Source organism: Dipodomys merriami, unplaced genomic scaffold, assembly GCF_024711535.1.
Source record: "Dipodomys merriami isolate MVZ:Mamm:240054 unplaced genomic scaffold, mDipMer1.0.p SCAF_1, whole genome shotgun sequence".
NCBI classification, from domain to species: Eukaryota; Metazoa; Chordata; class Mammalia; order Rodentia; family Heteromyidae; genus Dipodomys; species Dipodomys merriami.
Genome location: NW_027202270.1, coordinates 110,065,195 through 110,091,468, shown reverse-complemented (window position 1 = coordinate 110,091,468; position 26,274 = coordinate 110,065,195).

Below are 26,274 nucleotides of genomic sequence, written 5' to 3'. Positions count from 1 at the left end.
AATTAGAATCACCTCAGGTTTCTCAGCAGAGACAATCAAAGCAAGAAGAGCCTGGAATGATGTATGCCTTGTCCTAAAAACAAACAACTTTCAACCAAGAATACTGTACCCAGCTAAACTCTCCTTCATAACTGAAGGCCAAATAAAAACCTTCCATAGCAAAGAAAAATTGAAACAATACATCTCCACCAAACCAGCCCTACAAAAGATTCTTAAAGATGTCCCACACATAGAAAACCAACAAGAACGCAACAAAGGCCAAGAAACTGCACACAAACTGAGAATCCAAGAACCTTAGGAAGAACCCAGTTTTTGCAGTCTCCAAGAAGGTGGATAACATGGCAGGAAATCCCAAATACCTCTCAGTCCTATCTCTTAATGTTAACGGACTGAACTCTCCAATTAAGCGACATAGACTGTCTAGTTGGATTAAAAAACAAGACCCTTCTATCTGCTGCCTGCAGAAGTCACAACTTGCCCGTAAAAACAAACACATTTTCAAAGTTAAAGACTGGAACAAAATCTACCAAGCAAATGGCCCCCATAAACAGGCGGGAGTTGCAATTCTAATATCAGATAAAATAGACTTCAAATTAAAATTCGTGAGAAGAGATAAAGAAGGTCGCTACATACTAATTAAAGGATCTCTCCTTCAGGAGGATATTACAATTCTAAATATCTATTCGCCAAACAATGGAGCACCCAAATTTATCAAAGAAACACTACTTTCCCTCAAATCCCATCTAGATCCAAAGACATTAATTGTTGGGGATTTTAACACACCACTCTCCACACTAGATAGATCAACTCACAAAAACTCAACAGAGAAACCGCAGATCTAAACAACTGCATAGATCAACTAGACTTAACAGATATCTACTGAACATTTCACCCAGCAGCAACAGAATACACGTTTTTCTCAGCAGCACATGGAACGTTTTCTAAAATAGACCACATTTTAGGCCACAAAGCAAACTTGTCTAAATTCAGAAACATTGAAGTTATACCTTGCATTCTCTCTGACCACAAGGGAATAAAATTAGAACTCAACACCAAAAGCCACCAAAGAAAGTCCGGTATCACATGGAGGCTGAACAACACACTGCTGAACCAAGAGTGGGTCATGGAAGAGATTAGAAAGGAAATTCAAATGTTCATGCTATTCAACAAAAATGAACACACAAATTACCAGCTCCTCTGGGACACAGCAAAGGCAGTACTCAGAGGCAAGTTTATAGCTCTGAACTCCTACATCAACAAATTGGAGAGATCTGAAACTAGCAATTTAATGACACATCTAAACCTCCTTGAAAAAGAGCAGCAAGATAAACCCCAATCCAGTAGACGGAAATAAATAATCAAAATTAAATCAGAATTAAATGAATAAGAATCCAAAAAAACTATAGAAAGAATCAACAAAACAAAGAGTTGGTTCTTCGAAAAACTTAACAAAATTGACAGACCCTTAGCAAATCTTATCAGAAAAAGAAGAGAACACACCCAAATTAATAAACTCAGAGATGAGAATGGAATCATCACCACAGAAACAACCAAGATTCAGAACATTACAAGGGAATACTTCTCAAAACTTTATGCTAATAAGTTTGAGAACTTGACAGAAATGGACCTCTTCCTAGCAAATATTGACATGCCAAAACTAAACCAAGATGAGTTAAACTCTCTTAACAGGCCCATATCAAGCACTGAAATAGAAACAGCAATAAGAGACCTCCAGGCTAAGAAAAGTCCAGGACCAGATGGTTTTACAGCGGAATTTTACAAGGCCTTCAAAGCAGAGCTCACACCAATACTCCTCCAACTCTTCAATGAAATTGAAAGAGAAAGCTCACTACCGAACACATTCTATGAAGCCATCATAACCCTCATCCCAAAACCAGGCAGGGACTCATCAAAGAAAGAGAACTATAGACCCATTTCTTTGATGAACATTGATGCAAAACTTCTCAACAAAATTTTGGCCAATCGACTTCAACAATTCATCCAAAAAATCATACACCATGATCAAACAGGATTCATTTCAGGGATGCAAAGCTGGTTCAATATACGCAAATCAATTAATATTATTCATCACATCAACAGGAGCAAGAATAAGAACCACATGGTTATCTCAATAGATGCAGAAAAAGCATTTGACAAGATCCAACACCCCTTTATGATGAAGGTTTTGGAAAAATTAGGAATCCATGGAAATTCCTCAATACAATAAAGGCTGTATATGACAAACCTACAGCCAGCATTATACTCAATGGTGAAAAACTAAAGCCATTTCCTCTTAACTCAGGAACAAGACAAGGATGCCCATTCTCTCCACTTCTCTTCAATCTAGTATTAGAATGCCTAGCTACAGCAATAAGACAAGATGCAGACATAAAGGGGATCCAAATAGGGAAAGAAGAAATAAAACTCTCCCTCTTTGCAGATGACATGAACTTGTACTTAAAGAATCCCATAGACTCCACTCCCAAATTACTCAAGCTGATTCAAAACTTTGGCAAAGTAGCAGGTTATAAAATTAACCCCCCAAAATCAATGGCTTTTCTGTATGCCAACAATGAGAAAAGTGTGGCTGAAATTAGGAAAGCAACTCCATTTGTAACAGCCCCACAAAAAATAAAATACCTAGGAATTAACTAAAGAAGTGAAAGACCTCTATGATGAAAACTTTAAAATCTTGAAAAAGGAAATCAACACAGAACTAAAAAAATGGGAAAGCCTCCCATGCTCCTGGATTGGAAAGATTAATATCGTGAAAATGGCAATACTTCCCAAGGCTATCTACAAATTGAACACAATACCTATAAAAATTCCAACCTCATTCTTCAAGGAAATAGAAGAGGCAATCCAAAAATTCATATGGAACAATAAAAGACCCCGAATAGGAAAAACGCTCCTCAACGGAAAGAACACTGCTGGAGGAATATCAATACCAAATTTCAAACTCTACTATAAAGCCATAGTAATCAAAACAGCTTGGTATTGGCATAAGAACAGACCTCAGGACCAATGGAATAGAATTGAAAACCCAGAAATGAACCTACAGACCTATAGCCATCTAATCTTCGATAAGGAAGCTAAAACAATAGAATGGAAGAAAGACAGCCTCTTCAGTAAATGGTGCTGGCAAAATTGGTTAACTACATGTAGAAAACTAAAGCTAGATCCTTATATATCACCCTGCACCAGAATCAACTCCAAATGGATCAAAGACCTTGAACTCAAAGCAGACACTCTGAAAACATTACAGGATGGAATAGGAGAAACCCTAGGTCTCCTTGGCTCAGGCCGAAATTTTTTGAATAGAGACCCGGAAACACAACAAATCAAAGAAAGGTTGGACAAATGGGATTGCATAAAGTTGCAGAGCTTCTGCAGGGCAAATGACATAGCTAGCAAGATCAATAGAAAGCCCACCGATTGGGAGAAGATCTTTACTAGCCATACAACGGACAAGGGTCTCATATCTAAAATATACTTGGAACTCAAAAAATGAAACCCCCCAACAACAAATCCTCAAAGAAACAACTGCCCAATAAATAAGTGGGCGAAAGACTTAAAGAGAAACTTCTCTGAAGAAGAAAGAAGGATGGCCAATAGACACATGAAGAAATGTTCAACATCCCTAGCCATAAAAGAAATGCAAATCAAAACAACATTGAGATATCACCTCACCCCAGTTAGAACGGCAAAAATCAAGAACTCTAACAACAACAGATGCTGGAGGGGATGTGGACAGAAAGGAACCTTACTTCATTGTTGGTGGGAATGTAAACTTGTTCAACCACTTTGGAAAGCAGTATGGAGGTTCCTCAAAAGACTTCACATAGAACTCCCCTATGACCCAGCAATCCCACTTTTGGGCATTTACCCAAATGTTTCCAAACAAGACCACACTAAAGCTACCAGCACAACAATGTTTATTGCAGCATTATTTACCATAGCTAAGATATGGAACCAACCCAGATGCCTCTCAGTAGATGAATGGATCAAGAAAATATGGTATATATACACAATGGAATTCTATGCCTCCATCAGAAAGAATGACATTGTCCCATTTGTTAGGAAATGGAAAGGTTTGGAAAAAATTATATTAAGTGAAGTAAGCCAAGCCCAAAGAAACATAGGTCCCATGGTTTCCCTTATTTGTAATATCTAGTATATGCATGAGTCAAGCGGAAAAGGTCAGATAATGTGATGTCAGGAAAATGAACCCTTAGATATGTATTTTAATGTTTTTTTCTTTCATGCATGTGTTCTAACGCATTTATAAGATTATCTCTTTGTTGCTTTGTATGTCCCTCCCCCACAGTATAACCCCTGCTTTCACTATATTTGATGTCAGTATAACTTGAGTAGGAGATGGGGAAAAACCAGTTTTTTAAGGATACAGGTGGACCTGTTGCAACAATGAGAATACAAGTTGTCATGTCCAAAACGAGCTTTACAACGTCGGTGCGGGGGGGGGAATGGGGGGGAAGGAGAAGGTTCTGGATTGGGGGTGAGGGGGGAGGCTGGGAAGGGACGTGAAGGGTAAACCAAAGGAGGGGGCTGCAATGCTTGGTAAGAAATGTATGCATTATCCTGCCCATGTAATTGCAACCCCTCTGGACAGTATGTTCACAAATAAAAACATAAATAAAAAGAACAATTAGGTAGGCCATGATTCCCACTAACTATTTCTCCACCCACATTTATCCACCTAAATTTTTTTTTACCACAATGTAAATTTTTATTATTCAGCATGATAATATCGGTGGACAGGAGAAGACTTTCATGGAAGAGATAGCTTGCTTCTCATATTCCCAAGGTAAGGGGGTGCAGGAAGGGCATTTCAAGCCATGGGAGTGACCTAAAAAGCAGGAGGTTTGATCAGGAGAGAAGGAAGAGAAAAAAAAGCAAATAAAAGCTTTAATTATGGTTTTCATGGGAAGGATGAATGCAGCAGGTCAGTCAGACAAAGTTAGTTTAGGATTAGTTGGTTTGAACTGTTTCAACTCACTTCATGGTGTAGGGCTGTCCTCAGTTGTCTGGAACCAGAGAAAGTAGAAAGTGACCTGGAATAGCAAGAGTCCAAACAAGGAGACTAGGGATTCCTGTGCTTTGGGTGGATTGGTCTGCATAAGAATAAGAATGGGACAGACACTCCTAGGTGCATTGTTTTTTGGTTTTGTTTTTGTGTGTGTAGGTCGTGGGGCTTGAACTCTGGGCCTGGGCGCTGTCCCTCAGCTCTTCAGCTCAAGACTAGGGCTCTACCACTTGAGCTGTAGTGACACTTTTGGCTTTTTCTCCTTATGTGGGCTGAGGAATTGAACCCAGGGCCTCATGTATGTAAGACAAGCACTCTACCACTGAGCCACCTTCTCAGCCCTAGGTGAGTTGTTTTATATGTGTAGGGATTTACAAGCTTTGAGAGGGACAATACTTCTATGATCAGCAAGTGCCAAGATAATAGAAAATAAACTAGCATGGTTAGTACCATTATTAATAGACATATGACTTAATGTGGACTGAATCTGGTGAAATATTGACATCCAAGTGTGATGGTTTTAGAAGATGGGGACTTTGGAGGTAATTATAGCTCCCAAAATAGTATTAATGTCCTTATATGATTAGGAAGGCTAACCTCTGCTCTTTGATCTTTACAATGTGGGCTTATAGTAGGAAAAGGATCCTTCAAACAAAATATCCACGATATAATGAAAAAAACATTTGAATATGAGAAGACAATTCACTGATGCCAAACTCAAGTTGAATTAGTTGTACAAATTCAGCTGAAAAGGATTTTATAGCTGCTATTGTCAAACTGCTACAACAGGTAATGACAATTTCTCTTGAAACAAATGAAAAATTTAAAACCTAAAGAAGGAAATGAATGTTACGGAAAAGAAAAAATAGGAAATTATATAACTGCAGTAACTGAAGTGAAAAAGAAAAAAAAACATCCTGTATGTGCTGAGTAGTTAATTAAGCATAGACAATGGATAGATGATTATACAAATTCACTGACTGTAAAAAGTCAGATATGTTACTTAGTGAAATAGTGGAGACAGGTATTAAACAAATCACTACAGAGGTAATTACAATTGTGACAGACACCAAGAGAGAAATATTATTCATAGGAAATACTATCTTTCTGAAGAGTTTGGAATTAGAAGGAAAAAAGAGAGCAGAGGAAATTCATAAGGCTAAAGTCTCCTGTTGGAAGGAAATTTGTGATTCCAATAGAATTCTCTCTGACTTTTCCTGTTGTGCTGATAAAGTGAGCTGTTTGATATTCTTATGGTCCCTCTGAATATTGAAAGCAGTACAGCACAAGATATACAGGATTGAGAGGAGCTAAGCCAAGAATATCCTGGAGATTTCCGGTATTGATGACTGGTTGAATATGGTGCCATTATGTTGAGGAACTGGAACAGATTTAGAATTGGAAGAATACTTAGACACTTTTGAATACACTAACTTGAGGTGCCTTTCTACCCAGTATGTGCAACTGGCAGATAGATTTGTGATTAGAGCTCACAGGCAATAAGTTAGTGCTGTCTATTGCTCTATCTTTTGTGTAAGAAACTGATTCATGGAAAATACAATGTCAGTATAGGATGTGTAGGATGAGGAAGGAGGGTTTAGGACCCAGCCTTGGGGTTTAGGAAATGAAGAAAATCCACATAGGTGACTAGGAAAATGGAGAAAACTAAGAGACCGATGGTGTTAAGGTGCCTGTAATCATTTGTTGCTTAATTAGAGTCATTTCTGAGTCTTCTCTTAAGATATTCCTAGCCTACTGGCACAGTGTTGCCAATAGGCAAGTACTTGATTCCTTTTCTAGGTAAATCATGTCTTGGCTAAATATTCGGTCAGTAGATTATAGAACTAGTAATCTTTTCCTCTTTGGAGCACAGTGTTAAGGGGTAGCAGGCTTCCAGTCCCTTTCTGATGCCATTTAGTTAACATTCTCCGTAGTTACAAACTCTAGAGCTCTATTCTAAGGTAGGAAGGACAGGAAAGAACCAATTCCTTTCTCTTAGAATTAGGTTTTCCTTGCCACACTGTCTTCAGGGTTTGAACTCAGGGATTTGTGCTTGCTCAGCTTGCTTGCTTGGCTGGTACTTTACCAGTTGAGCCATGACTACAGCCAGTCTTTTGCTACATCTTTTTAGAGACAGTCTGCCAGACTTTTCTGCCCTGGCTAGTTTCGAACCACAATTCACCAGGTCTCAAATTCCTAAATTGCTAGGATTACAGGTGTGAATCAGTGGTACATCATTTTTCTTTTACAACAACTTTCAAAACACTGAACTGTAGCTTAGATAAACCCAGGTAGCTTAGATAAACCCAGGTTACACAGCAATATAATATGGAGAAGAATCCACTTAATAATTTTATTTAACCAGCAGAGAGACTTTCTCTATGTATTGACATATGTCAATTTTTGTGTCAATATCTTTTCTTTGTTTGACTTAAAGAGGTCAATAAATGACCTACTTTAATGAATGCTCCAGTATATTGCTGGAATATAGGACTTTATAAAGTAAACATATTTACTCTACCAAGATAAAATAATTTTTAGTTATGTCCAGTCAACAACTGTCCATTGTCATTTACAAGGGGATAGGAGCATTTTCCCCATTGTAGCTGATACCCTGCACAGCTTGGCAGTGTAGCACAGAGGGTTTATTTCTGTAGTGAGACAAGAGGTGCTTCACTTCTGCCTAAGGAACCATTACAGACCAAGCTTCAGTTCCACAAAAATGAAGAAAGACAATCTCACAGCTTGTTCAAAACATAACTTACTATCCTTGCTCCATGTCACTGGGTATCTGTTGCTTCTCTTCATCTGAATACTTCTGTCAATTGGGGTATGATTCTTTTCCTATGGAACACCAGATCCCTTAGAGACTATGATAAAAGAATTTGAAATAAGTGTCTTTGGGGCTTGGGAAGTAGTTCTTGCTGCCTTTTTTCTCTATAAACATACATTTCATATTTACTTAGAGTGCTTTAGTTTCTTACATGTCAAGAATAGATTTTCTATATTTGATGAAAACAGAGAAGAGAGCTGATTCTTTTTTTCTTTCTTTTCCAGCTTATTGATAAGCTGCTTGAGTGACCATGGAAATCTTAGAAACGCATGCTGGAAGTTTAGAAGTAGAATTTAATCTTCAGGCACAAATAGTATTTTTTGAGCCTTAGAAAGGAGAGATTTGTTTCCTTCCAATGGTTAACAAACAATAGAGTTAGGAAAATAGTTTTCTCTCCTCTTTCTTGACCACCAGCAATACTAGTGTAACAATAAGAATACTGAAGAATATCCTTTCCTCAGGTTAAATAGAAACAGAAATGACAATGTTAGTTTCACTTGACATTTCACAATTGAACTGAATTATTAAAATTTAACTCTATTTTCACAATAAAAAAGAAAGTAAAATTTAACTGACACTGATACAAAGCAGTAGTCCTTTGTGTGTTCTGATCAGAGATATCTGAGAAGCTGTTAGAAAGAGAGATTTCCAGATTCTCAAAGCCTACTCTAGACATAGTGAATCTGAAACTCTGTGGGATTAGATGCAAATCCTTCTCTGCTCATCATAAGTTCCTAGGTAATTCTGCTGTAGATAAATTTGAGAGTCACTAATTTAGGGCTTAGGTGTGTCTCAGTGTAGAACAAGCAAAATCTGTTATATTGAAATGTGGGAAATATCTGCCATCCTACTGCATATCTTTGTTAGCACCTTTATCAGTCTATGTCTTTTTGTTACTTACAGAGAATTTGTACTTCCATCATACTGAATAACTTCATTATCAGTTTTGACATTTAATGTCTGCCTTTTCCCTAAGTAATGGTACATGATCCAAAGATCATGCAATGGTGCCTGACCACAGTAAGCATTCAGTAAACATTTATCAAAAGAATAAACATTTATAGAATAACTATTAAAGAATAACATTTATAGAATAACTATGTATAAAATACATAATGTTTGTACTCTTGCCATAATAAGAGTGAAGAAACTCAAAGATATGGTAAGAGTTTGACTAAATGGAAAAGACTATTTGGCCATGTTGTAAGATTTTTTTGTTACCTATGATATTATAATGAACCAAACTTAGAAGCAAATATTTAAGTTATAGTTAGGGATGTAACAACTGGAGTTCTAACTGGCATATGTGTTGTAGTTAAAATGGGAACATTACAATTTTTTTGAGGAAAAACAAAATAAGAGACTAAGAAGTATAAATAAATAATAAAAAGATAACAAATAAAAGAGATGGTACTGAAAGAGTAAGTTAATGAATTCCTTCAGTATTGTCTACCTAAAAATTTTACTAAGACACCAAAACTGGGACATGGCAGCTACTATGAGAGGCCCTCATTGTTGCCTGGGATGTTGTGGGGATTATGGTTCTAGCTAGTCAGGAGGGTTGACATTAGAAGCCAACCTAAGCAAAAACATGAAATCCTACCTGAAAAACACACAAAAAGCAAAAATAAAGAAAAACAACTGGGAACACAATTCAAGTTGTGCAAGAATGAGGTGCTGGGGTCAATCCCCAATTCCACACACAAAATAGCTTTTGTAACTTTTTTATATCCAGTTGTCTATATTGCTTCTCCTATTCTTGCTGCCACTCAGAAATGCACCAGAAGGGTTTAGAAAGGAGGAATTAACCAGAAGGTATATTTAATGAGTACTCAACTATTATTACCTTTGACAGCAATAGCATTAATATTGTGTGTGTATGCATGCACACACACACACACACACACACACACACACATACACTAGTGGGACTTAAACTCAGGACCTTGGTGCTATCTTTGAGCTCTTTTACACAAGGCTAGCATTCTAGCACTTCAGTCATAGATTTGCTTCTGGCTTTTTGGCAGTTAACTGGAGATGAGTCTCATAGTCTTTCTTGCCCAGGCTGGCTTCAAACACAGTCCTTGGCACTCAGCCTCTCGAGGAGCAAGGATTACAGGCATGAACCACCAGTGCTCAGCTTTACTTTCACTTTTTAAAAACAACTTACTGCCAGTTGGTGATAGTTCAAGCTTGTAATCCTAGCTATTTGGGAGGAAGAACTCTACAGACTACAGTGTGAGGCCAGCCAAAATAACAAGAAGTTCATGAGAATCCATCTCAACAAAGGGCAGTGTATGGTGGGGGCATCCGTTCTCTTCCTTAAGGGAAAAGAGCAATGGCTGGATAGAGTGGAGTTCTCATTTATAGCCAGAGTAGCTTAGGCTCAGATAAGTGTTTGTTTCAATAGTTAAATGAGAACACTGTTAAAATTAATCACAATTGATTCTGAAATATTTAACAACCTTCGAGCCACCATTATTTGAAAAATGGTCTTTGATTTGAGCCTTTTCCTTGGGCAGAATTGGGGTTTGAACTCAGGGCCTTGTGCTTGCCAGGCAAGCAGTCTTCTACTGAGCCATGCTTGCAGCCCTTTTGGTGATTGTTATATTTGAGATCAGGTCTCACTTCTTTCCCCTTGGATCATTACCCACCTGTTTTATGCTTCTCGCCATAGCCTGGATGACAAGTAGTTTCCACTATTGAAAGAAACAAATGATTTTTCAGTTGAGATATTCTCTTGAAAACCTTTTTTCCAGGACTGATCTGACATCACAAGCCTCTCAATTTTGGCTTCCTACATAACTACAATAACAGATATATAACACTATACCCAGCTATGATCTTTCCAACTGCCTGTACTGTCCTTAAACTGTGATCCTCCCAATATCAGCCTCCCAAGTCACTAGGATTATCAGCATGAACCATGAGTACATACCAAAACTTATCCTTAGTTTTTTTTCATGACAATAATAACAAGAAACAAAACCAGCCAGGTCCTGGTGGCTCATACTTGTAATTCTAGCTACTCAGGAGGCTGAAATCTGTGGATCGTGTCTGAAACCAGCATGGGCAGGAAAGTACACAAGACTTTTCATCTCTAACTATCACCAAAGCCCAAAGTTGAGCTGTGGTTCAAGTCATACAGTGCTTGCATTGAGTATAAAAGCTTAGAGACAGTGTCTAGGCCCTGAGTTCAAGCCCCAAGACCAGCACAAAACCAAAAACCAAACCAAATCATTAAAAAAAATCTCTAAGCTGTAGCTATTCATTTTAGCTGTCATCATCACCCACTTCGGTGAATACTTATGCAAATGAAAAGAGCCATGTTGGCTTCTGTTCCTTGATAGTCTCTAGAGACAACTTAGCATCTGGCAGATGGAAAATAAAAGTAGTAGGTTTATGTTTTACTAAGTATAGATATCTAAAACAATAGATGTGGCAGGAAAACACATGCTAAAAAATGAAAAGCAGAATACAGCTAGCCACAAGTTGCTTCAGAGAAACAGTTTTATGTTTTAAGTGTTAAAGGTTGGAAGTTTGCTAGATACATTTATTTTTAGTAGAAACAAAGTTTGTGTGAGGGGTGGTAAGAGTATAATGAGAGAAAGAGGGGAGAGGAGGAAGAAAAGAGAAATATGAAGTGGAGTGGGAAGACAGGAAGAAAAGAAATGTTTGTGTGTGTGTGTGTGTGTGTCAGAGAAAGAGGGAGAGAGAGACAGAGAGAGAGAGAGAGAAAGAGAGAGAGAGAGAGAGAGAGAGAGAGAGAGAGAGAGAGAGAGAGAGAGAGAGAGAGAGAGAGAGAGAGAGAGAGAGAGAGAGAGAGAGAGAGAGGGACTTTCCATGAGATTTAGGCACGGGTCCTGGAATGCAAAATTCCTTTCTTGAGGAGTAAAGAACTCTTTAGTCATGACCATTACGGTCTGAGAATATCTCTAATGGACATAAAGAGTAGAAATGAAAAGCTTATGCTGAACCTGGACCTGAGCATTTTCTTGGGATATTTTTGTGCCATAAAATTCACAAAAATGCCTGTACATGAATCATTATGGAGATCAAAAAGTACTTCAGAAATTCTGGACAACTGTTGTGAAATGTGAGTATTTTCTAGCTGTATATAGAGATCACTGGAATTACCTGAATCTTTGAGAAATAGGCTACAGTTTTATTTCCAAATATAGCATGCTTACTTTCTTAATTCTATGGAAGTAAAATATGTCTTTATAGCATAAGAGCATGGGGTTCCTTCTTGTTATGCCCTCAGGGCATGACATGTGCTGATCCATCAGGGAAGCAGCCCTGTGGAGACTCCAACTCTTTCCATGGTCAAAGAAGTCGGGTCAAATGTGACTCCTGTCACAATGATCATGTTCATTTAAAGGCTGGAGTTCAGGATGGTTTTGTCGTGTGACTTAAGAGTAAGGGGTACACACCATTTAGAAAACTAAGGAAAATTCATTAGCCACAGCGTTTATCAATGTGGCAGAGTAGATTCTCCTTCATAGTCAATCAATGAAAGAGTCCTACCTGCCCAGTAGGACAGGGAGGAGGAAGGTACAATTGTGTGAAGTTGCTGCCGACAGGAAGTATCTGCTACTGTCTGACTCCAGTGCTCTGCTACTACTGACTAAGACTCAATTACAAAGCCATAAATTGTTTCCCATACTTTTGAACATAAAGGTTAACGTTGGCCAGCACACTGAAGTTTTTCTTTTTTAATAAATAGACAATGGGTATGTTTTGATTGACATCAAATGAAAATGAGATGAAGGAAAATACTGACTCTGAGAAAATATCTCTTTTCTTCAATAGTGGCATGCCCATTCAATTCTTACCTTTAGATTTCTACAAGTTTGCTCACTGGCTGCATAAACAACAACATGAAAATTCTTGCTTACCTTGCTTGGAGAATTTTAATATTTTTATTTATCACTGTAAAACTGAAGTATAATTTTATAACTCATCTGTACAACTTTTTTTAATATAGGGAAATCTTCCTTTAAACAGGTATAAATAACTCTTAAGGAATAAATGCCAGATAGTTTTCTTTTTAAATGATACACATTGTTTTAAAAAATGTAAAAGCATTCTGTTCAGGGTGTGCAGCCATCTTACTAACAATATGCTGTTTAAAAATAAGTATAAAATTAAGCAAAAGTCAGTTTTATTTTTATCACCAAGCACATAAATTATTCTAAAAGTCAATGAAAAAAATGTACCTTCCACCAAAGATGACTACTTATAGGTTCTAGAAAACAAAATGTCTTAGTTAACCCTTGCAACAACTCAATGAGTTGGACAGGTTTAATATTCCTGCTTCATATGGTTAAAAAAAAACAGAAGAGAGGTTAATTTGTCTAACTAATGTCACATTCATCATAAATCTACAGAAAAGTGTAAATAAGATGAATTTGCTTTAAGATGAAAATGATAGATTTATAGAGACAGAGCTTCAACAAAAATAAAATTTGAGATGGATCTTTATTTCTCAAGGGTAGAAGACAGTTTGCAAGTATGTACTTTGTGTATCTTTGGGAGAAAGAAATATAAAAATGGTTTTATAGTTACACTCCAAAATCTTTCCATTTATTCATGAATATTAGTTTAAAACAATGGATTGTGAGTAAGTTCATTTCTAACTGAGTGGTTATTATATTTAGGAAACTCTTCTAAGTAAAAGGTAAGTGCCTCTTATGATCTGAAGTCATCAAGGAGAAAAATACTCCTCGAGGTTACTGAAAGGTCCATTTAAATTATAAGAGTGAATGTTGTCTTTATGAACACTATTTAGTGCATATAAAGAATTTCCTCTTAAAAATTATTAATAAAGTGCTGATGATTTGTGTGTGTATGTGTGTGTGTGTATGAGAGAGAGAGAGAGAGAGAGAGAGAGAGAGATACAGAGAGAGAGATACAGAGATAGAGGATGAGAGAAGCATTTGGTTAACGTAATGAAAAATACTTCCTTCAATGTGCAAGAGACTTTATGTTATTTTCTTTTTTTAATAAGTTTTTTTATTGTGAAAATACTGTACAGAGGGATTAAACTTACATGAGCAAGGTAATGAATACATTTCTTATCAAACATTGTTGCAACAATGTTATTTTCATATTTATGTTTAGGCTGGACATTGTGGCCTTGAATGAATGCAAAGGCAAAATAACCTCTCTTCCCATCTGAAAAGTAAATCCTTGGAGGCATTTATCTACTGGTATTCATAATTTTTTGGCCTCTGTGCAAGATAGATAATTCAAAAAAAATTGAAAGTAAAAATGATTTATCTTGGAAACTTTCTGGAATAATGTATATGCTTATATGCAAATTATAGGCGAGAACACTATGAACAATTGTAATTATCCTCTAATTTAGCTTTGCAAGGTATTTTGTCTTTATTATAACTTTAATACAGGGTCTATACATGGAAAATAACTATATGCAATTCACATATCTGTAAATTATTTGAAAACAAAATTGTAATTGCTGGAGCTATGATTAGACTTTGAATGAAGTTTATTCCTCTGTTGTTTTATACAATAACATATAATGTGACCCAGAAGGTGCTTTACAAATAATGTGTTTTAGGAGTCTGTGACGATGTTAATTAAGTTTGATCTTGCCTTCAGGACAGGACAATCTTGTAAATTTTATTTTTTAAAAAATTAGTCTTTGTGACTTTCAGTTTTTCCCTACATTAGACAACTTATCCAAAGTTAAAGAAAAGAGTAGTTTCATTGTAAGAGATTTTTAAGAATAGCATTGGCTTTCATCAGCTATTCAATGTTATTGGCTGCATTTCTTTTTGTTGTGTTACTGTTGGCCCTTACAATACATTAACACAACTAAACACATATTCAGCTGAATAAAATATATACAATATTATAGTAGATATGAAGGGTAAGGAAAGTGAGTCATATCTCCATTGTAAATTTCATGATAGGATAATTCTTATCCATCTGTAATGCCCATAATAAGGCAATTAGTTGAGACACAGATATGCCCATTAAGTGTCTCATGTATATATAATGAATATAATGGAGGAGCAGGGCTAAAAAATGCATAGTTAGAGGTTACATGACATGAACCCAAAAAGTCATAATTTGAAACAAAGTGGCGATGTGAAGGACAAAGGGCAAACCAATGCAACAGCGATACTCACAAGACATCATGGTGGAAATGAACTTTATAACTTGGGGGTGGGTGGCGGGAGGGAAAGTGAAGAAAAAATGAGGAAAGGGGTAACAAATTAGACAAGAAATGTACTCATAACTGTAACCCCTCTGTATATCACCTTGATAATAAAATTAAAGAAAATTTAAAAAAAGAAATGGTGTTACGTGGTCTGACAGATCCAAGAAGAACTTGATCCTCTAATTAGAGGTTAAAGTTTGGAAAAAGAAGAAAGCTGGGAAGGCTGTCTGTCAACCTGACCCTTGACATGACTTTGGAGGAGAGAATAGAGTCTCAGCAGTCAGAAATAGGGTGGGAAGTTGTAGTTCATTTATGTTGCTGTAACAAAATATCACTGATAGACATAATAAATCATTCATAATTACTAGATTGTTTTTCACACAATAGTGGAAGCTGCAGGTTCAGAATCTAGTAAGGACCTGGTTTGCTTCCAAGGTTGGACGTCCACTGGAAGGAATGAACGCTAGAGCAGTTACAGCAGAAAGGGAAAAAGTGACAGTGATACTCCCTTCAGCCTCTTAATTAAGGGCCTAAATTCTATGTATGAGGATGGCCTGCTCATGGCTTAGTCGACTATTTTTCCAAATGATGACATTTTAACACAATTGCACTGGGTTTTAGATTCCATTGTAAGAATTTTGGAGAGGCACACATTAACACACATAGAAGCCGGGTATTGCTAACTCACATATATAATCCTAGATAATCTGGAGGCTGAGATCTAAGGATCTTGGTTGGTTCCAAGCCAACCTGGACAGACAAATCCTTCAGATACTCATCTCTAATTAACTAGTAATAAGAAAGAAGTGGAAGTGTGGTTCAGATGACAGAGTGACAAAAAGGTAAGTAAAAGCACAAGGCCTTGAGTTCAAACCCCAGTAATGGCAGCAATAAACAAACGAATGCCATAATAAGAATAGTTCATATAAAAAGTTACATGGAAAAAGGCAGAATTGTGGATATACTGAAAGTGTTACAACTGGTTTGGACTGAATATAATTGTGAAGTACACAGAGAAAATAATGTGAGAAAATTGGGATCTAGCATTTCTAATATCATAAAAAAATTTGATAATTTAGCTGGGTGCCAGTGGCTTAGATTTGTAATCCTAACTACTCACCAGGCTGAGATATGAGGATCTTAGTTCAAAGCCTGACCTGGCAGTAAAGTCTGTGAAACTCTTACCTCCACTAACCTACCAAAAAAAGCCAGAAGAAGTGCTATGACTCAAGTAGTAGAGTGCTAGCCTTGAGTAAAACTTAAAGCTCAAGAACAAAGGCCAGTCCTTTGGTCCTATGACCAAAACTTGCACACACGAAAGTGGATAATTTATATAATCTAATCTTTGTAGGCCTGCCAATATACATAACAATGAAATGGTTAAGAAAAATATGCAGAAAAACAATGAAAAACGTGACCACTTTAGGTATTTGTTTCAGAAACCTAAGACATCCTTATCAAATAAATTCTTTAAATTATGGACAAAATTGCTTCAGACATAGAAGATAGAATTTTGTTAATCTTTCTAGCAAACAGTATCATTCATATGTTAATTAATTTTACCTCTTGTAAATAGATTATAGTTATTTTCATATCTTTTCAAGACTAAAATAATTTCACTATTGTACTTTTTCATGAAACCATCAAAATATGGGATAATAGAGTTGATGATATCAATCATGCATACTATATACATTGTTGATATACATTTAATTCTTCTTAGTGTTTAGTCATTGTTTTTGATATATCATATTTTAAATTACTTCTTGACTGTTATTTTGTAGGATGTGCTGCAGAAGTTTTCTTGAGCATTTGCATTTCCAATGTATTGCAATTCTTTCATATGGCCATTTGATAATGGAGGAAAAATGATAATTAAAGAAAACAGATGTGTATGGTTAAGGAGGAATTTTATGTGATGTTGCTATCAAAATATACATCGTCTGTATCAACAATAAGTTTTTCATATCTGCTTTTCTCTATGTAGACCAGAATCTCCTATGTATATATTTTACAGCATGAAATATGCTTGAGGGAATATTGTAATAAGATTAGTGTCATATCACAGGGATAGTGGGAAAGTAACTCAAGAGAATTGAATAGCTGTCAAGTTCCCCCTGTTCCTAGGACATAAAACAATGATTGAAATACAGTCATAGACTTTCCAAGGGTGGATTATAAGACTTGTATGAACTAGGATAAAGATTCTAAAGAACAGAAAGGCATGGAGAAGAAAACATTTGTATCATATCATCATTGTAGTCCTGCCAACGTACATTACAATAAAGTGTTTAAGAAAAATATTCAGAAAAACAATGAAAAACCTGTAGAAAGATGTATTTGAGGATATGCTTGAATTTATTTGAAGTATTTTTTTCATATGCCAACGAACTTTATTAAATGGTATATTAGTAGACAAGGGCTTCATATCTAAACATACTTAGAGCTCAAAAATTAACACCACCTCCTCCCCCCACAAAAAAAATCCTCAAAAAAACAATCACTCCATTAACAATGTTTTTTTCTTTCTTGCAATTGTTTCCAACATATTTATAAGATGATTTCTTTGTTGCTTTGTATGTACCTCCCCCAGGGTATAAGCCCTGCTTTCACTGTATTTGATGTTGATATAAGTTGTGGAGGGGAAGGGAAAAACAAACTGTTTAAATAGGGTTACAGGTGGACCCATTACAACAATGAGATGTACAAGACATTATGTCGAAAAATGAACTTTACAACTTTGGCGGAGGGTAGGGGGGTGGTGGTGGTGTGGTAGGGGTGTGGGGTGGGAGGTGGAGAGGGGAAGGGATGGTATGGGGAAACAAAGGAGGAGGCAACAATGTTTGATAAGAAATGTACTCACTATCTTGCCCATGTAATTGTAACCCCTCTGTATGGTATTTTCACAATAAAAAAAAAGAAACCTAAGTGAGCTAAAGATGTAAACAGAGACTTCTCTGAAGAGGAGATAAGAATGGCCAATACACACATGAAGAAATGGTCAACATCCCTGGCCATAAAAGAATGCAAATCAAAACATTATTGAGATTCTACCTTACCCCAGTGAGAATGGCCATTATTAAGAAAACTAATAATGACAGATGCTGGAGAGGATGTGGCCAAAAGGAATTGCCACTCCACTGTTGGTGGGAATGTAAACTTGTTCAACCACTCTGGGAAGCAGTATGGATGTTCCTCAAAAGACTAAATATAGAGCTTCTATAAAACCAGCAATCCCATTCCTAGTCATTTACCCAAATGACCACAAATAAGGTCATTCTAAAGCTACCAGCACAACCATGTTTATTGCAGTATTAGTTACCAAAGCTAAGATATGAAACCAACCCAAGTGCCCCTCAAGAAAAGAATGGATCAAGAAGATGTGGTTATACATAACAGAGTTCTATGCTTCCATCAGAAAGAATGACATTGCTCCATTTGTAAAGGAAATGGAAAGACTTAGAAAAGATTATATTAAGCAAAGCAAGCCAGGCAAAAATAAATACAGGTTTCATGGTTTTCTTCATTTGTAATAACCAGAATATGTCTATGATTTTCTTCGAAGGGGATCACAATTGCCCAATCACTAAGTGCATAGGACCATATATAATGAAATGTATCAAAATGAACTCCAAAATATGGAAACAAGAAGTTTTATAACCTGTATACAGTCCTTTTATTTTTTCTTTATATTTTAGTTTTCTGTATGCTTTGTTTTGTATATAAGCTTATCTGATCCTTGGAAGGGAAAGGGAAACACAGAAACAGCAGGACAAAGGATGAACTAATGCAACAATGATACTCATTAGACACTATATTGGAAATGAACTTTACCACTCTAGAAGTGCTAAGCAGGAGAAAATGAGTGTGTGTGTGTGGGGTGACAGTGTTTAAAAAGAAATGTACTCATTACTTATTAAAAGGTAACCCCTGTTCATCACCTTTACAATACATTTTTTAAAAAGAGGTGCATTATTGGAAAAAATAAAATTTCATTTCAGCAGGATTTTTTTAAAGGGACTTACAGCATTTATTTGTTTGGAGGCAGAACTGAGGGTCTTCTCTTACATATCCTCTTAGGTAAGACAACACTGGCACCTGGGTTGGAAGATTCATGATGTGTTTAGGTGCATGTGCATGTGCGTATGTGTGTGTGTGTGTGTGTGTGTGTGTGTGTGTGTGTGTGTGTGTGTGTCTGTTACCTCCCTCCACCCAGGCAAGAGGGTGTACTGTAGGTACTGTAGGTTTAGTCCACAAGACTACCCTACTTCCTTGTAGCAATTGCATTTGTATGTCTGAGGATTTGTATGTCTCTAACGAGTTGAGGATGCCCATAACCTAGGGCTCAGAGGTTTGATCTGTGAATAGCTCTCAGAACCCAGGGAAATACTTTTTGTACTCTTGATTTTGTATTAAGAAAGACTAAAGATGAACAATTAGATGGATACAATCTTAGAGTATGGTATATTGGAAGGAGTTTATAGCTCCCAGCATCCTCCCCTGCCCCCCAGCATCTCCATGTGTTTGGCAGCCATGAAAGTCTCTGTACTTGGCTACCTTCATAGGGGTATGTGGGCCTTCCTGGAACTACAGGCTAAGTATGTCAACAATTTTCCATGTCTAAAACAATTATTTAATCTGCTCAAGTTTGTTTTTATTTAATCTTGTATCATCTTGAGTCCCTTGGGGTTATATTTTAAAACACTGACAAATTAAAGGTAACAAATTTATCACTTTAGCTCAACATCTTTTTTGGTGTCTAGCATGTGAAAAAGCTCATATAAATAATGATACTTGGAGCAGGAGCAGAGTCAAAATGGAGGATTATTATTTTTTATTTATTATAAAATCTAAGCACTAGTTAAAAAAAGGCAGGGTATAAAATGACAGTCTGGATCCTTTGGAAATTTCACTTAGCAAGACATGCAAGTTAGGCCATATAAAGTTACCAGTGCATAAGGGATAGCTATTTCAACCTGGAAAAATAAATCACTTTCATGTAGTTACATTCCTAGACTCAAGAGGCTGAGCCCTCAGGGATCCCTCTTCAAATCTAGTCTGGGGAGGAAGTCTGCCAGACACCATCTTCAATTAATCAGCAACATGCCAACTGGGAGGTGTGGCTCAAGTAGTAGAGCATTAGTCACGAGCAAGCAAGCTGAGGGAATGTGAGACCCTGAGTTCAAGCCCTGGTAAATGCACATGCACACACACAAAATTGGTAGATAGTAATTGTAAATGGGTAGTATTACTAATGTTTTGCTAATATTAACTTAAAAACAGGAAACTACTCATATGCATTGTATTGTTATAGCTAGCAATTATTAATAACTACTGTGTATAGAATTTATGCCATTAAAAGGAAAAAAATGAAACAATGATATTGCTACTTAATTTTAATGTCTCAAAAACAATCATTGATCTGTACCTCTATTGATTCCCTAAGCCTGAGATTGAGCCTCACCTGTGCTCCAACAGGTACTGGTTTTCTTCTGTGTGTGATTGTCTGTTGCTCTTACCCTTCATATTGCTAGCACAGGGCTAACTGCTAGTTCTCTAAGAGCAAGTTTCAGTTATGTTATATTTAGTGCTGGCACTCTCCATCTGAAGTGAGTTCTCAATCATTCTCAATTATTTTTTTAGTCCAGATAATAGTGGGACATGAAATAATTCTCTTGTTCTAGCTATTCTTTTTTCCATTATAGAGAATTTTCTCATCTCAGAATAATAGACTGCGGTTGAAAGAACTTAATGCTATTGCATTTTAGTGTCATGTTGGATTCAGTGAAATATAAATATTGAAAATGAGAAAAATCTTTACTTGGATTAAATGTAATTCCTGCATCCTTTCAGTGGTCTAGAGTTACAGGACCTGCAAAGGCCTTTTCGGAGTAAGTCTTGTTTCTCTGCAAACATAGAATTTGCCTAGGTTGGTAAGCAAAGGTACTTTGTCTCTGCATGTAGTGGAGAAACCATACTTTCCAAGTCAGAAGGTAATTATTCCCTGGGCATATTATTGTTTAAACGATATTTTCTGTAGGGCCATAGCATCAATATGATCACAGCCACTAGATATTGTCAAACCATCTGGCAAAGAAAATGAAACAAAGAATTTCAGTGTGGTGAGTTTCTTTCTTTCTTTCTTTCTTTCTTTCTTTCTTTCTTTCTTTCTTTCTTTCTTTCTTTCTTTCTTTCTTTCTTTCTTTCTTTCTTTCTGTCTTTTCTTTTTTTTTTTTTTTGTCGGTCATAGGGTTTGAACTCTGGGCCTGGGCACTGTCCCTCAACTCTTCAGCTCAAGGTGAGTGCTCTACCACTTGAGCCACAGTGCCACTTCCAGTTTTTTGAGTGGTTTATTGGAGATAAGAGTCTCATGGACTTTTCTGCCTGGGTTGACTTTGAACTGTGATCCTCAGATCTCAGCCCCCTGAGTAGCTGGGATTAAGGTGTGAGCCACTGGCACCTGGCAAGTTGTGGTAATTTTAAGATAGAATGTTCCTTGAGGTTTCATGCCTTCTTGCTTGAAATGGTACAAATGGTATGGATTGTTTTTTATTTATTAAAGAATATGATACAATGTTTCATCTCTCAGAATATAGAAAGGACTTAAAAAAACCCAAATCACAAACCATTTCTCAAAAATATTACTATAATTATTGTCTAGTCTGTTGGGTTTATGGATATCTCTGTGATGTTTTGTTATCTATGAGCGTGGTGTTGTATGAAATGAGCCTATATGCCCACTAACCACTAGTTCAGATTTTCTTAATTCCAGTTTTCAAATATTTGCTGAACATCACATAACAAAACAGCCTGAATTCTTGACTGAAGGTTTTAGTTTGCAAATGTGTACCATCCTTCAATCAGCTCAATGCATGTGGAAAGTAGAATGAAAATGAGAGTATGGAGTCAATGGCCTTTGAACAGGTACTATTTGGTTGTTGGCTGGGATCAGTTCCACTTTGTCAAAGAGAAAGGAGGAGCAATTTAGGAGTCAGCAGGCTTGGGCTGGACTTCTACTTCTTATACATCTATGGAAGGAATTGCTCACCACTCTCTTATTCTCTGATTATTCTTTGTATTCTTCCCAGAATATTTGAAATAAGGACCACCAGTGTGACATGTTTATCATGTTTATTGTCTGTATCTTTTCTCAAACAACCTACTTTATTGTTATGTTCTTATTCTAGTACTTATTACTTCTACTTTCTATTGTGTTTCCTATGTGGCAAGAATACTTTATTGCAACACAAACAGTAAGACAGTATAAATTTTAGAGTCTTTGAAAGTCAGTGTTTTTCAGTACTCTGTTAACTATAACTAACCTCTAGATCGGTTAGCAGTATGAGACCAGTCATGATTGTAGATTTTTCTAACTTTCCTTTTCTGTTTTCAAATTTGACTTCTGATAGCTGTAGTTGTTGAGACAGATGAACTGGTAGGGGTGGGATCTTTGTTCTATGAAATAGGTGTCAACCCTAAGTAGGGTGATTGAATATATCTGGCAATTTCAGTTAGATGGAGGATTAGATTCCTTGATCTGCCTGACAGTCTGCCCTTTTGAAGAGTAATGAACATACTATAAGATTATGTACACTGAAATGGGTTTTTGTTTGTTTGTTTTTGTTTTTTTGGCAGTCCTGGGGCATGACCTCAGGGCCTGGGAGATGTCCATAGGGCTCTTTTTCTCAAGAGTGGTGCTCTACCACTTTTTGCCACAGTGCTACTTCTGTTTATTTTTTTTCCTGAGTAATTTATTGGATGTGAGAGTATCAAAGATTTTTCTACCAAGGCTGGCTTTGAACAGCAATCTTCAGATCTCAGCCCCTGAGTAGCTAGGATTACAGGCCTAGACTACCAGTCCCTGACTTACACTAAGCTTTTTGTTTCCCACTTTTCCTTCCATCTCAAATGTATTTGAGATAGAGATCAGGAGCAAGTAACCTCTGCATTTGTCTACAATGTTCAGAAACTGTCTTTAAAGGATGGCAAACTACAAATGCTTTATGTGGAAATCATTAGAAATCTAACCATTAGGATAAATTTTATTCCAGTTTCTACTGTGCTTAGCCAAAATGATAAAGCAAATAGTTATGGTACCAGCACTATGGAGTTGGAGGCCAGAGAAATAGTGTGCAGTATCTACCTATCACAACACACCAAAAACAAATAATAAGTCTTCTTCTGGAAATATAACAAGTGAGCAAATGAGGACCAACAACTTTTTTTGGTTTGAATATCTGAAGGCTGATTTGCCTTTTAGACATATATTAGAATACCACCAGCCTCTCAGATCCTCATTTCCCTTTTCTTTACTGCTGGTGCTGGGGATGGAACTTAAGACCTCATGTATGCACAGCTTGCTTTCTGTGATAGAGCTGTCCCTCTCTAGCACCGCTAGGCCTCTTGAAGCTAAGATAGAGCAACAAAACTGTTCTAAACATGAAAGAGAACATGACATAGAATATACCTTTTATTTCTATCAAAGTAACAAAATTTAACCACATTATGTCCCGTGAATTTAACTTGTGACCAAATTTGCATGACTTACTTCTGGAAGGAATATAAGTTGCTCACTCTTTTTACAAAATTAGTAAGATAATTAAGCACTCAAATAGCAAAAACTAAGATTTAAAATAATGCCAAAATGCCAATGATAAAGAAGGGGCAATTAAAAAATTTCAGGAAGGAAATACCTGAAAGTATAAAGTGATTATTCATGGGCATAGAAATTATTGATAAGATTGTATACTTTAGCATTTTGACATAATATTTTCATTTAATATAAAATAGGTTTCAGTATTTTACAAATGATAAGCTGAGCATGTAGGATTTGTATATTTAGAAATTTTTTTTCCATGTTAAGACAGAGAAATAATGGTGCTTTTAATAAATAACAATGTTAGAAGTAATGGCATGACACTTAGGATGGCAATCCAGTAGTCCCTGGGACTATATGCTGGTTCAATTGTGAGAAATTTTATACAATTACAAATAAACTCATATTTATGGTCATTAAAGCACAAAGTATAATTGCCCTGTTTTTTATTATTATTAGGGGTATTTAATTAATACATAAAATCATACAAACTGCACAATTTAAGGGGCATCCAGTTAAATATTATATGTATAATATTTAACTCAAGTTAAACATATCTATCTCCTTAGATGTTTGTCATTTCCTTTTTAAAATATTATTTCCATTTAAAATGCTAAAAACAGAGGGCTTACAGTTTTATAAGGGAGGCAAAAAATACATTTCCTTTTGGATAATATCACCCTTCCCTTATTCTCCCTCAGTTTTCCCCTCCCATCCCACCCACAAGTTGAATAGTTCATTTTCAAGGTAGTGTCCAGTAACTACCATTATTGCATTTGTTTATTCTTTATCCCTCCATTTCTATGCCTATTCTTATGCTCCCAAAGACATAGAGACAAACAAGACAAAAATAAAATAAAAAGAGCAGAAAAGGGGGAAAAAAAACCTCTTTTTTCCATTTCATAGAGTTCATTTCACTAAGTGTTTTGTATGCTCAGATGCACATAGGTGTTGTGCATATGAGAGAAAACATGTGCCATTTCTCTCCCAAGCTTGGCTTGCCTCACTTAACATGATTTGCTCTAGATAGATCAATTTCTCTGCAAATAAAATGATATCATTATTTCTAATGGCTGTGTAAAATTACATTGTATGTAGGTACCACAATTTTGTATCCACTTATCTATTGTTGGGCATCTGGGCTGTTTCCACAACTTGGCTATTGTGAATAGTACAACAGTAGACATGGATGTGTAAGTGTCTTTATGGTATCCTGGCTTGAGGTGTTCTGGGTAGATGCCCAAGATTGGTATGGCTGGGTTGTACACCCATGTTCATTGCTACACTATTCACAAAAGCCAACCTGTGGAAACAGCCCACTTGCCCTACAATAGATGAGTAGTATATCATTTCTTTATGGTTAAAAATGTTCAAAATATCTTTCTTATAGATGTTTAAAATATTCCAATTATTGGCATGTATAGTCATCCTACGTGCAGTAACATACAGGGAAGTCTTTTTTTGGGGGGGGGGTGCGGTCGTGGGGCCTGAACTCTGGGCCTGGGCGCTGTCCCTCAGCAGTTCGGTTCAAAGCTAGCGCTCTACCACTTGAGCCACAGCACCACTTCCGGCTTTTTTCTTTTTGCTTATGTGGTGCTAAGGAATCGAACCCAGGGCCTCAGGCATGCAAGGCAAGCGCTCTACCACTGAGCCACCTTCCCAGCCCATACAGGGAAGTCTTACTACTTACTGTCCAATTGAAACTTAGTACCTATTGATTCCCCTGTATGCTTGCCAACATCCGGTAACCACTCTTCTACTCTTAAAATTTATAAGACCAACAATTTTTTATATTCCATATGTGAATGAGATCATGAGGCACTTGCTTCTGTGCCTGGCTTATTTCATCTAAGAAAATTACCTCCTATTTTCTACATGTTGTAACTAATAACAGGATTTCATTTGATGTAGTCTAATATTATTTCATTATATATGGTTACCACATTTTCTTAATCTGCTCATCAGTTGAGAGGCATAAAGCCTGTTTCTTTTACTGATTACTGTAAATAGTGCTATAATGTACTTGGGAGTGCAGATTTCTTTCAACATGCTAATTTTATTTCCTTTGAGCCTATACTAATCACATAGAATCAAATGCTTGTTTTCTTTTCTTCTTCGAGAACATCTATATTTTTTTCTATAATTCCTGGATTAGTTTTAATTCCTGCCAGCATGGTGTAATGGTTCCCTCTTCTCTATATTTTCAGCAGAACTTATATCTTTGATCTTTTTGATGATAGTCATTTTTTATTGTGTAAGGCAATGTATCTCATTATGGTTATGGTTTACATTTCTTGAAGGATTAGTGATAGCAACCACTTGGTCATGTACTTATTGGCCAATTGGATGTCTTCTTTAGAAAAAAATTTGTTTATGTTGATTGCTATCTTTTAAATTAGGCTGTTATTTTTATCATTATTACTTGAGCTCTTTGTATATTATGAATATTATTTTGGAAGTAGTGGCAGTTGTAGCATTTGCAAATATTTTCTCCTATTCTGTGATCTTTTTCTTTTTTTTGATGCTCATAAATATTTATTTCTCACTGTTCTTTTAATGTGATCTTTTTCTTTTGATGATTTTTTTTCCTTTCTTGTGCCCAACTTTCTAGT